Genomic DNA, 12895 nt, shown 5'->3' with positions numbered 1-12895 from the left:
AAAAGGAGATATTTCTTGTCCAAGATAAGTTACTTTGGTGTTAAATAAAATTCAGGATGTCCCGGGGCGCCTGGGTGGCGCAGTCGGTTAAGCGTCCGACTTCAGCCAGGTCACGATCTCGCGGTCCGTGAGTTCGAGCCCCGCGTCGGGCTCTGGGCTGATGGCTCAGAGCCTGGAGCCTGTTTCCGATTCTGTGTCTCCCTCTCTCTCTGCCCCTCCCCCGTTCATGCTCTGTCTCTCTCTGTCCCCCCAAAAATAAATAAACGTTGAAAAAAAAATTAAAAAAAAAAAAATTTCAGGATGTCCCTACTTAAAAAAAAAAAAGTGCCTTTTGGTGGGCTTGGATGTTGTTAGATACTTTTGGGGAAAAATAAGGGCCCTTTTCTTTGGGCCATCTTGTGTTGATCACAGATTCAAGAAGTCTTAGTTTATTTGTTGTAATAGTTGAATTTTCTGGCATAGAGAAAATGTCAATTTAATAATTGTCAATAGAGCTCTAGTTTATTCTTTAACATTTATCAGTCTGAGCCTGACTTGCTTCAGAATGTGAATAAAAATAACTGGATAAGAGTGTATGAGATCTGGAATCAATTAATCAAGGATTTTCTTCATTATTTACACATCAATTTTATACACTTCCGATTTAGCAATTACTGACTTTATTATTTATGATGTAAACAATTTCTCACCAAATTAATAATATTGATATTTAAATTAATGTTACATTAAATGAATAGGGTATTTATTTTAAATACATTTTTAGATTTTTTAAAAACATTTATTATTTTTGAGAGAGAGACAGAAAGCAAGTTGAGGAGGAACAAAGAGAGAAGGAGACAGAATCTGAAGCAAGCTCCAGGCTGTCAGCACAGAGATTGATGCAGGACTCAAACCCACAAACCTTGATATCATGACCTGAGCCAAAGTCCAATGCTTAACCGAATAAGCCACCCAGACTCCCCATGAATAGGGGCTATATATAATGGAATACTATTCGACAATGGAAAAGAATGAAATCTTGCCATTTGCAACAACATGGATGGAACTGGAGGATATTATGATAAGGGAAATAAGTCGGTCAGAGAAAGACAGATATCATATATTTTCACTCATATGTGGAATTTGGGAAACTTAAAGAGACCATAGGAAAGGAAGGAAAAGTAAGATACAGAGAGGGAGGCAAACCATAAGAGACTCTTAAATACAGAGAAAAATCTGAGAGTTGATGGGGCTGGGCAAAATGGGTGATGGGCATTGGGGAGGCTACTTGTTGGGATGAGCACTGGGTCTTGTATGTAGGTGATGAATCACAGGAAGCTACTCCTGAAGACAAGATTACACTGTATGTTAGCTAACTTGACAATAAATATATATATTTATTTGACAACAAAATGACATAATTAATTAAAGGATTGAAAAAAGAAAAGCATAATAAGACATCTTATATATAATAATATAATATAATATAATATAATATAATATAATATAATATAATATAATATAATATATATAATATAATAATATAGATTTATTATTGTCAAGTTAGCTAGCATACAATGTATATAGTGTGCTCTTGTATAATACCCTCCAGTTTCACCCACATTGTTGCAAATGTCAAGATTCCATTCTTTCTCATTGTCAAGTAGTATTCCATTGTGTATATAACCACATCTTCTTTATCCATTCATCAGTTGATGGACATTTGGGCTCTTTCCATAATTTGGCTACTGTTGATAACACTGCTATAAACAATGGGGTACATGTGCCCCTATGAATCAGCACTCCTGTATCCTTTTGATAACTAGTAGTGTTATTGCTGGGTCATAGGGTAATTCTATCTTTAATTTTTTTGAGGAACCTCAACACTGTTTTCCAGAAAGGATGCACCAGTTTGCATTCCCACCAACAGTGCACGACAGTTCCCCTTTCTCCACATCCTCACCAACATCTGTTGTTTCCTGAGTTGCTAATTTTAGCCACTCTGACCGGTGTGAGTTGGTATCTCAGTGTAGTTTTGATTTGTATTTCCCTGATGATGAGCGATGTTGAGCATCTTTTCATGTGTCGGTTAGATATCCGGATGTCTTCTTTGGAGGACATCTTGAGAATTTTGAGGTAAAGTATTCAGCTATGAAATCCTTTGGAGACTTGCTTATTGGCACGTATTCTCCAGGAACAGTCTTCCAGACCTATGTTATATCACATAGAGAATACATTGAGGAAGATTGAGCACATTTTAGTCTGATGTCTAACATAATTTCTTCATTTCTATTATAGTCAATTTATTTTCCACCTCATCAGGTAATTTTTAGTGATAAATAGTTTATCCACCTTTAGGAAATGTTCCTGGCCAACATATTACTGAATATAAAATATCCCAACTTTTTAAAGGAAAATATCAGTAAGTATGGGATAATCTTTGTTTAGGTTGGTGCATTTTAGCAAATGCTATTATTAATAAGGAAAAAAAGCATCAGTCTAATAGTTCTAAGGTGCTTTAAATATGAAAGTGACCCATGATTAATAAATTTAAAAAACATTAAATAAAATTTAGAAACAAATGTAAAATCAGTCTGCATAATCAGTTTGAGATACATTCCCATCCTCTGTCATTTCTAGCATTTCCAAATTTATTTCCAAGTTTATTTATTCATTTTTAAGAGAGAAATAGAAAGAGAGAGTGTGTGTGAGTGGGGAAGGGGCAGAGAGAGAGGGAGAGAGAGAGAATCCCACCCAGGTTCCACACTGTCAGCGCAGAGCCTGAGGCAGGGCTCAAACTCACAAACCTTGAGATTGTGACCTGAGCTGAAATCAAGAGTCAGACACTTAACTGACTCAGTCACTCAGGTGCCCCTAAACTTCCCTTTTAGAGTTGCTTTTGCTGCATTTCTTAAGTCTTGACATGCTGTGTTTTCATTTAATTTATCTCAAGATACTTCCTTTTGTTGTTGTTGTTTTATGTCAAGATACTTTCTTTTTTTTTTCTTTTTTTTCAATATATGAAATTTATTGTCAAATTGGTTTCCATACAACACCCAGTGCTCATCCCAAAAGGTGCCCTCCTCAATACCCACCACCCACCCTCCCCTCCCTCCCACGCCCCATCAACCCTCAGTTTGTTCTCAGTTTTTAAGAGTCTCACTTTCTGATTTAACTTTTGATTTCTATGTTCACCCATTGGTTGTTCAGGATTGTGGTGTTAAGCATTCACTTGTTTGTGATTTTTCAGTTTTCCATCCATTATTAATTTCTAGTTTCATACCACTGTGGTCAGAAAAGATACTAGCTGTAATTTCAATATTCATAAATTGATCATGGCTTGCTTTGTGACCCAACATGTGACATATTTACAAAATAATGTTTCATGTGCTATTGAGAAGAATGTATATTTTGGTACTGTAGGATGGCATGCTCTATATATGTCTGTTAGGTCCATTTGATCTATAGAGTTATTTAGATATGCTGTTTTCTTATTAACTTTCTTTCTGGGTGATCTAGCCAATGTTGAAAGTGGGATATTAAGTTCCTTAGTATTATTGTATCGCTGTCTATTTCTCCATAAGTTTTGTTAATATTTCTTGTAAATATTTAAGCACTCCAATTATAGATATCTATATCTATATATATATATATTCCATTATTATATCCTTTTGATGAATTGACCACTTTATCATTGTATAATGCCTTGTCTCTTACAACTAAATTTGATTGAAAATCTATTTTATTTGATATAAATATAGAAACTCCTCTCTTGGTTACTATTTTCATGGAATACTTTCACATCCTTAAAGCTAAATGAATCTCTTGTATATAGCATTTTGTTGGATATTGTTCTTTAATTCATTCAACTACTTTTTGCATTTTGATTGGAAAATGTAGTTTCTTACATTTAAAGCAATTATTGATAGGTGAGGATTTGACTTACTATTGCTATTTCTTTATTTGCTTTTGTGTATTTTTTGTAGTTCATTTTTTCCCCTCCTCTCTTACTGTCTTCCTTTGTGATTTACTTTTTGTAGTGGTTTGCTTTAATCAGTTTCTCTTCATCTTCTGTGTAATGCTGTAGGTGTTTTCCACTATCTATGCATCATTATGTCCAGGTAATGGGGTACTTTATTTTAAAAAGAAAGGACTAGAGATACTGGAGAAATACTGTTGATGTCTGTCATAGATACTGCTTTAGAAATGGTAGTAATATTCAAAAGCATGCAATATTATGAAATAACATTGGTTCTTTGGCCAGACACAAAAAATACATTGCCAATAACCATAGGGAGATATTATCCAAAGTTATTCACATAAAAAAATGTTTAATGTCTGTTTATTTTTGAGAGAAAGAGAGTTGGAGCATGAGCAGGGGAGACACAGAATCTGAAGCAGGCTCCAGGCTCCCAGCTATCAGCACAGAACCCGATGTGGGGCTCAAACTCAAGAACCGTGAGATCATTACCTGAGCTGAAGTCAGACACGTAACCTACTGAGCTACCCAGGATCCCCAAGTTATTCACTTTTTAAATGCTCATAATATGATTCAGGTCTTCAGAAATCTTGCAGTTCACAGTTTCTCATAAATCTGTTCTCTTTGTCCTATATTCTCAACATTCTTGTCAAAATTTGTTTAATGCAGTGGTTAATTAGAAAGATTCACATAAATTCATCTATATTAAAACTTAAATGAAGAAATATTTGAAAGTTTATACTGGCATTTTAATAGAAATTCCATCCTCTAATAAAACAATGAAACCTCAGTAGTAAAATTTTTGGCATCAGATGGAAACAAATAGATAAATTAAGGCAAACATTTGGGACATTCTCTGTGTCTCTCATGTATTCCAATATAGTAGGTTGACCTTAAGCTTCTACAGATAATGTTGATTCCATTTAATTCAGACAGAAGAAAAAAGGTTTTCAGTTGAAGACCAAATTTACACACTGTCTAAAATCTCATTGTTTTTGAATCCTATACTTAGAGGAAATTTCCATCTGGCTAGTCAGAGTAAAGTTTATATTACCAAAGAAATAATTTAATAGTATCTTAAGGAATATGATCAAATTAATGAGGTTTGAATTTGCTTAATTTAAAGTCAAAGTAGAGTTTGGGCACAGATAATTTACATTATGCTGTCTTTTGTGAACAATATAAGTTCAGATCAAAATTGCAATATTTTAAGTTTATTAAACTCAAGGAGCTTATCTACATATATAAATTGTCATATTGAATGCATGGTCAACTTAATATGGAATTAAAGACATCATGTCAAATTCATTTCCCATTACTAATGATGTAAAGCAAAAATATGTAATGGCACTTGCTTTATTCAATCTGCTTTGCATAGCAATGATGATTTATGAAACTGATAATGTTACACTAAACACAAAGTGGTATTTGTAATCATCTAGGATATTCATTTACCTTCATCAACTGACAATATCCCAACATTTTTTTTTCAACGTTTATTTATTTTTGGGACAGAGAGAGACAGAGCATGAACGGGGGAGGGGCAGAGAGAGAGGGAGACACAGAATCGGAAACAGGCTCCAGGCTCTGAGCCATCAGCCCAGAGCTTGACGCGGGGCTCGGACTCACGGACAGAGAGATCGTGACCTGGCTGAAGTCGGACGCTTAACTGACTGCGCCACCCAGGCGCCCCTATCCCAACATTTTTAAGGCAAATTCTCATGTTTGAATATTTTCTGAAGGCTTTAGCCATTTGCATGGAGTTGAATTATTTTAAAAACAGCCTTCATTTTTTAGGCAATAATACTGCACTTTGCAGTGAAATAAAATATTCTTGTCCTACTAAAGAAATCCAACCAACAAACTGATAAGATCTGTTTATGCAACCTTTATCCTTCCTTGTATGGATTAGGCTCATAGTTTGTTAGCTGAGTTGGAAAGAAAAAAAAAAGTGCCAAAACTTTAAAATCACATGGAAACAGCTCTTTTTTTCCCAGTATAGTTAATGTATGGTGTTATATTAGTTTCAGGTGTACAATATAGTGATTCAACCATTCTATACATTACTCAGTGCTCATCAAGTGTACTCCTAATCCTCATTACCTGTTTCACCCATCCTGCCACCTACCTCCCCTCTGGTAACCATCAGTTTGTTCTCTACAGTTAAGAGTGTGTTTCTTGAGTTGTCTCTCTGTGTTTTTGCTGTTGTTTTTCCTTTGCAGTTTGTTTTGTTTCTTAAATTCCACACATTGAGTGAAATCATATGGCATTTGTCTTTGACTGACTTGTTTTGCTTAGCATTATTCTCTAGCTCCATCCATGTTGTTGCAAGTGGCAAGATTTCATTATTTTTTATGGCTAAATAATATTCCATTGTAGATATATACCAACCACATCTTCTTTATCCATTCTTCTATCAATGGACCCTTGGGCTGCTTCCATCATTTGGTTATTGTAAATAATACTACTATAAACATGGGGGAGGTGCATGTTTAATTGCTGACATACAAAAATCATTAAAAGTAGCAGATGTCAGTATAGAGTTATACAAAATTAATCTTATATTATATATATATTTTAATTTGAATTAGTGTGCAAACAACTCTTTATAAAGGGAACACATGGTTAATTTCCTTCAAGATACTTCCATACTGCCCCTCAAGTTAGGTACATTTGCAAAATACTCAAAGTCAAATTGCTGATTAAAAGCACCTGAATTTGAAGCCAGCCTTTGTAAATACAACTTCCCTGTTATTTTTTAAATAAAATACTGTTCTATAATTTAATAATCATCAAAGCCATCATCATAAATCTATTCAACCCATAATATGTATGCTGTGTTTTGCAAATATCAAAATGAAGCTTGAAAATTATTTTTTTAAGAACTCCGGAAAATAGTAGTCAAATGTTTACCCCTTTACATTCATAATATACACCAGTTATATTCCAGATGAGCTTCTGGAATAGAAATTTGAACTCTGGGATATTTACAAAATAAATTGGTAGAACATATTATTATGAAACACCTTCAATTTTATCTCCAGTATACTTTTCTCAAAATAGTCATGTACTCTTCAAAAAATGGTGCTGAGAAAATGGGACAACTATATGTAAAAGAATGAAACTGGACCACTTTCTTATACCATACACAAAAATAAACTCAAAAGGATTAAGGACCTAAATGTGAGACCTGAAAATATTAAAACCCTTAAAAACCTTAAAGAGAGCATAGACAGTAATGTCTCTGACCTTGGGAGTAGCAACATTTTTTACGTGTGTCTCCTAAGGCAATAGAAACAAATGCAAAAAATAAACTACATCAAAATAAAGTTTCTGCACAACAAAGGAAACAATCAACAAAAGACAACCCACTGAATGGGAGAAGATATTTGCAAATGATATATCCAAGAATAGGTTAGGATCCAAAATATATAAAGAACTTATACAATTCAACACACACACACACAAAATCCAAAACCAAACCAAACCAAAAAACCAAACCAAAAAAACACACACTCAAATCAATTAAAAAATGGGCAGAAGACATATGTCCAACAGATAAATGAAAAGATGTTTATCACTAATCATTAGAGAAGAGCAAATCAAAAACACAATGAGATATTACCTCCCACCTGTCAGAATTAAAATTAAAATTAAAAACATAAGAAACAAGTGTTGGCGAGGATGTGGAGAAAAGCAAACCCTCCTGCACTGCTGGAGGGAATGCAAACTGACACAGCCATTGTAGAAAACAATAGAATGTTTTCCACAAAACTCAGTATGTTCCTCAAAAATGTTAACAATAGAATTACCATATGATCCAATTATTCCATGACTGGGTATTTACCCAAAGAATAAGAAAACACTAATGCGAAAAAATATATGCACCCCTATGTTTATTGCAGTATGATTTCAATAGCCAAATTATGGAAGCAACCCATGTCCGTTGATTAAATGGATTAAGATTAATGGATAAAGGTGTGGTCTATATATAGAGATATACCGTATCTATCTATCTATCTATCTATCTATCTATCTATCTAAGTATCTATCTACCTACCTACCTACCAAGAAAGAGAGAGAATGAAATATTATTCAGCCATAAAAAAGAATGGGATATTGCCATTTGCAATAACATGGCTAGATCTAGAGGGTATAATGCTAAGTGAAATGAATTAGTTGGAGAAAGACAAATGCCATGTCATTTCACTCATGTGTGGAATTTAGGGAACAAAACAAAGAAAGAAAGAAACAATGAGATAACCAAAAAACAGACTCTTAAGTATAGAGAACAAATTGGCAATTACCGGGGGGGGGGGGCAATAGGTGAATTAGGAAAAGGGGTTTAAGAGTATACTTATCGTGATAAGTAACGTACAAAATTGCTGAATCACTATACTATACATCTGAAACTAATGTGACATGGTATGTTAATTATACTGGAATTAAAATAATAAAAAATAAAATAAAAAGGAAAAGAAAATGTTTTTAAAAGTCATTTACTTCTCATTTTAAGAATCATTTCTGGGGGCGCCTGGGTGGCTCGCTCAGTTGGTTAGGCGTCCGACTTTGGCTCACGTCATGATCTCACAGCTCGTGAGTTCTAGCCCCGCGTCGGGCTCTGTGCTGACAGCTCAGAGCCTGGAGCCTGCTTCTCATTCTGTGTCTCCCTCTCTCTCTACCCCTCCCCCGCTTGTGCTCTGTCTCTCTCTGTCTCTCAAAAATGAATAAATGTAAAAAAATTTAAAAAAAAGAATCATTTCTGGTTGCTATGATAGTATATCCTTCATATAATTTCTTTCACACCTACTTGCTTCTAGAAAAACTCTAATGAACTCTATCCACCTTTCTTCAAAACAATAAAAAACAAAGGAAACAAAAACAAGAACATTTTTTTTAATTCCCTATTCTTTCCCCTGGTCGTAAAAGTGGGGAGTGCAAATGAAATCATATCCCCAAATGTCTTCAGTTTTCACATAATCTTCAAAACACATTATAACTTTTTCAAAGTCTATTTCTACATTAGTAAATAAATCTATAACAAAAATCTATATCTCTGCATTAGTTTCTTGCCACTGTAACAACTTGCCACAGTATTAGCTTAAAGTTGCTGATGGACAGAGTGGATAAATGAGCCAAAATATAGTTAAATCTAACATATCCATGAGGAACACAAGTAAACAGCAGCAGCAGAAACATCAGCATCAGCAGCATCTCCAGCAGGAGAATATGCAGTGCCAGAGTTGAGGACTCCCACTCCCTGAGGAGAATCTGTGCAGACTCTTCAAACTATCCTAGGCCCTGCCAGCAGGAAATCTGTGCTCCTTTTAGGCCAGATTAACACCTATGGCCAGAACCTCAAGGAGTTCATTGCCCGGAATTTGGGCAAACTCTTCATGGCCCAGGATTTTTAGTAATACAGTAATGAAAAATAAAAAGGAAGTTTTTTTTTTTTTTAAAGGAGTTAATATTTAGGACTCTTAAGATTACATCGGGACAACTCTTGGAAGAAATACACTTGCATAATGAAAAGTCTTTCTAGCTAGTAATAAAATAAAAATGACAATAATAAAAACATGGTGTATTAAAAACATACAAATTTATTATCTTATTCTTCCCAGCCAGAAATCCAGAATGGGTTTTACTGGAGTACTCACCGGAGTACAATCTATTCCTGTAAGCACATCTGTATTCCTTCCTGAGGCTCTAGACTCCCATTCTCTTGCCATTTCCAGTTTCTAGAGGCTGTCAACATTCCTTGGCTTGTGGCCCTCTTCAATCTTCAAAGCCAGCAATGGTCAGTCGAGTCTTCTCGATGCTGCATCACTCTGCCTCTGACTCTTCTTTATTTTTTTTTAAAGTTTATTGATTTTTGAGAGACAGAAAGAGACAGAGCATGAGCGGGGGAGGGGCAGAAAGAAAGGGAAACACAGAATCCAAAGCAGGCTGTAGGCTCTGAGCTGTCAGCACACAGCCCAATGCAGGGTTCCAACTCACAAGCTGTGAGATCTATGACCTGAGCTGGAGTTGAGTGTTTATCCGACTGAGCCACACAGGCGCCCTTCCTCTGACTCTTCTGTCTCACTTATAGATACTGGTGATCACATTAGGCCCACCTGGCTAACAGGAGAAGCCCATCTCAAAGTGCCACACTTAATCACATCCACAAGACCCCCATGTTCCAGAATTTTCTACATATACCATTATGCCTTCTTAAATGTTTTATTAACTCTGTGAAGTTTGTACTGACATCAGCTTTCTAATTTTTTTATATTAATTCGTATGTTCTCTTTTTTTCCTGATCAGTTTTACTGATCTTTAAGAATTGGTTTATAGTTTCATAGAATTTTCTTTTTTTTTTCTATTTCAACTTTATTAGCTTCTGATTTTTATTATTTCCTTCTTTTGCTTACTCGGTGTTACCTTGCTATTTTTTTTCTCGTTTCTTGAGTTGTAAGCTTAAGTTTCTAATTGTAAACAGTTCTTTCCCAATATAAGTTTTTAATGCTATAGATTTCCTTCTGTTTAAGCAGTATCCCACATATTTAAATATGGGGGTTTTGTTCATTCAGTTCAAATTTGCTAATTTACTGATTTCCCTTGAGAGTTCTCTGAACTTGGAATTTGCATTTGAGATTTATGTAAAACTTTATTTAGTTTCTAAATGTTTGAAAAATCCAGCTCTCTTCCTTTCTTTTTTTTACTGAAAAACCAAACCAAACCAAACCAAACAAAAATTGTAACTTGACAGTATATTTTATTTTAGTACTTTAAAGATATCTCGCCATTGATTTCTGACTAGCATAGATTGTGGTGAAAGTTCCTGTAGTCATTGTCCTTATTCCTCTTTATATGTACTGTCTGTTTTTTCTGACCGTCTCTAAGAATTTCTCTTTATTACTAACTGGGACGCTTGGGTGGCTCAGTCGACTGAGCCCGGTCGACTAGCGTCGGCCTTCGGCTCGGGTCACGATCTCACAGTCTGTGGGTTGGAGCCCTGCTGCATCTGGCTCTGTGCTGACAGCTCAGCTGTCTCCTTCTCCGTCCCTCCCCTGCTCGCGCTTTGTCTCTCTCTCTCTCAAAAATAAATAAACATTAAAAAATTTTTAAAAAGAATCTCTCTTCATTATTGATTTTCAACAATGTACTTACACTATACTTTGTTGTATTGTTGTTTCAACAATTTACCTATGCTATATTTTGTTGTATTATTGTAGTTGCTGTTACCCTGAATAAGTTTTTGTATTTCTTGGATCTGTGAGTTTAACTTCTAAAAAAAAATCTCACTTGGAAATTCTTTAGCTGCTATTTTGTTAAATGCTTTTCCTCTTTCTCGTGTCCTTCAATACACATATATTGAATCACATGATATTCTGCCATAAGTCACTGAAATCCTGTTCATTTTTTCAAGCTTTTTGTTTCTACCTTTCTGAGCCGCAGTTTGGATAGTTTCTGTCACTACATGTGCAAATTTACTCATATTTTCTACTCTGGTACCTACTCTACTATTAAATTTGAATAAGTTTTCCCTTTCACACATTACATATTTGTCCCTGTAATTTCAATTTGTTATCTTTTTCTTATGTCTTCAATTCATCCCCTCATTATTTGATGTTTTTCTTATAATTGCTTATCACATTTATAATTGTATATTTATATATCTTTATCTGTCACGAAATTTAATAGAAATCAAGAATCTCTGTCATTTCTGAGGTTATACATAGAGATTGATTTCCATTTTTGTTAGAAGTTTCACTTTTTTTGTTTCTTCATGTGACATGATAGACAAATAGTGTTGTCATTTGCCCCAAATATGTTCATGTTCTAATCTCTGGAATCTATGAATATGTACTTTATATGATAAAGGGGACTTTGCCATTATTGTTACAGACATTGAGGAATGAGGAATGAAGAAATTATACTGGATTATGTAGGTGGGCCTAGCTTAATTACAGAAGTCCTTAAGAGTAGAAAACTTCATGACTGAGGTCAGGGAGATACAACATTAGAAAGAATGTACCTCCATTCCTGGTTTTGAAGATGGAGGAAGGGGACTATGTGCCCATTAATGTGATAGCTACTTGAGGCTGGGAATGACTCTGATGTTACTGTCAGCAAGACTGTAAATAAGGTAAATAAGGGGTCTCAGTCCTAAAGCCACAAGGAGCTGATACTGCTAACAATCCAAGTAAGCAGGAAACAAATTATTAGCTAAAGCCTCTAGTAAGGGATGGAGCCTGTCAATGCCTTGATTTCAGTCTAGTGAGACTCTTACAATAATTTGACCTACAGCCCTGTGGATAATAGGTTTGTGTAGGTTCCAGCCACTAAAGTCATGGCAATTCCTTATGAAAGCAATAAAAATCTACTATACATTTTTAGTTAGTTTTCATCTGTTGCCAGACATTATGAATGTAATATCATTGAATGTTCAGGTTTGGTGTTCTTTCTTAAAAGAGCACTGGATTGATTTGTCAGGTAGTTCTATTACTTGCAGAGCAGACTGTTTTCAAAGCTTGTTAGTAAATTCTTTTAGGAGTAATCAAATTTAGCCCTAATGCTATGGCATGACCTTGCTGTGGCCTCCACTAATTTCCCAATTTAAATAAATGTCTGTATTCTGGCCGGATAAAAAACTCAGATGTCTCTCAAACTTATGTTGTTCTGGGAATTGTTCACTTCATAGCTTTCCAACAATTCTTATTTTCCTCCAGTGTGTGATTTGTCATTACTGACATGTGCAAGTTAGTATTTGGCCAAGATCCAGAAGGACCTCTGCAGAGTTCTTCAGCTATCTCTTATGCTTCTCCTTTCTGTCCAGCACCTATTCCGCTAGTTCCAACTGCATCCATCTACCCAAAACCTGGTAACATTTTGTAGCTCAGCAGATTGCCATGTCCTGCTTTCGGTTACCTTTCCCTTTCTAGGAAGTACATG

The 12895-nt window shown here is 35.1% G+C and overlaps 1 long non-coding RNA gene across 1 annotated transcript; it reads left to right on the top strand.

Moving 5' to 3' along the window:
• The first annotated feature begins 1565 nt into the window (after positions 1–1565).
• Positions 1566–9180, top strand: LOC123587740. Its single transcript, XR_006707492.1, has 3 exons — positions 1566–1575; positions 3499–3503; positions 9059–9180. It is a non-coding gene; the product is annotated as an uncharacterized LOC123587740 (long non-coding RNA).
• The last annotated feature ends 3715 nt before the right edge of the window (positions 9181–12895 follow it).

This window comes from Leopardus geoffroyi, chromosome D3 (assembly GCF_018350155.1).
Source record: "Leopardus geoffroyi isolate Oge1 chromosome D3, O.geoffroyi_Oge1_pat1.0, whole genome shotgun sequence".
NCBI lineage: Eukaryota > Metazoa > Chordata > Mammalia > Carnivora > Felidae > Leopardus > Leopardus geoffroyi.
The sequence above is the reverse complement of the archived record's forward strand: the minus strand, read 5'-3'. Positions and strand labels throughout refer to the sequence as shown.